We start from the raw sequence: 1,046 nt of genomic DNA, 5'->3' as shown, positions 1-1,046 counted from the left end.
CATGTAAATAAGTCATGAATGATTACTCATATTTTTGTAATTTTATGAGATATTTCATGCTAGTTGCCAAATGATGGTTCCCACATGTGTTAGGTGACTCACATGGGCTGCTAAGAGCTGATCATTGGAGTGTATATACCAATAGTACATACATCTAAAAGCTGTGTATTGTACGAGTACGAATACGGGTGCATACGAGTAGAATTGTTGATGAAACTGAACGAGAATGTAATTGTAAGCATTTTTGTTAAGTAGAAGTATTTTGATAAGTGTATTGAAGTCTTTAAAAAGTGTATAAATACATATTAAAACACTACATGTATATACATTTTAACTGAGTCGTTAAGTCATCGTTAGTCGTTACATGTAAGTGTTGTTTTGAAACCTTTAGGTTAACGATCTTGTTAAATGTTGTTAACCCAATGTTTATAACATCAAATGAGATTTTAAATTATTATATTATCATGATATTATCATGTATGAATATCTCTTAATATGATATATATACATTAAATGTCTTTACAACGATAATCGTTACATATATGTCTCGTTTAAAATTCATTAAGTTAGTAGTCTTGTTTTTACATATGTAGTTCATTGTTAATATACTTAATGATATGTTTACTTATCATAGTATCATGTTAACTATATATATATATATCCATATATATGTCATCATATAGTTTTTACAAGTTTTAACGTTCGTGAATCACCGGTCAACTTGGGTGGTCAATTGTCTATATGAAACATATTTCAATTAATCAAGTCTTAACAAGTTTGATTGCTTAACATGTTGGAAACATTTAATCATGTAAATATCAATCTCAATTAATATATATAAACATGGAAAAGTTCGGGTCACTACAGTACCTACCCGTTAAATAAATTTCGTCCCGAAATTTTAAGCTGTTGAAGGTGTTGACGAATCTTCTGGAAATAGATGCGGGTATTTCTTCTTCATCTGATCTTCAAGCTCCCAGGTGAACTCGGGTCCTCTACGAGCATTCCATCGAACCTTAACAATTGGTATCTTGTTTTGCTTAAGT

The sequence above is a fragment of the Rutidosis leptorrhynchoides genome, chromosome 1 (assembly GCF_046630445.1).
Source record: "Rutidosis leptorrhynchoides isolate AG116_Rl617_1_P2 chromosome 1, CSIRO_AGI_Rlap_v1, whole genome shotgun sequence".
Lineage (NCBI taxonomy): Eukaryota > Viridiplantae > Streptophyta > Magnoliopsida > Asterales > Asteraceae > Rutidosis > Rutidosis leptorrhynchoides.
Note: the sequence above shows the minus strand (reverse complement) of the source record.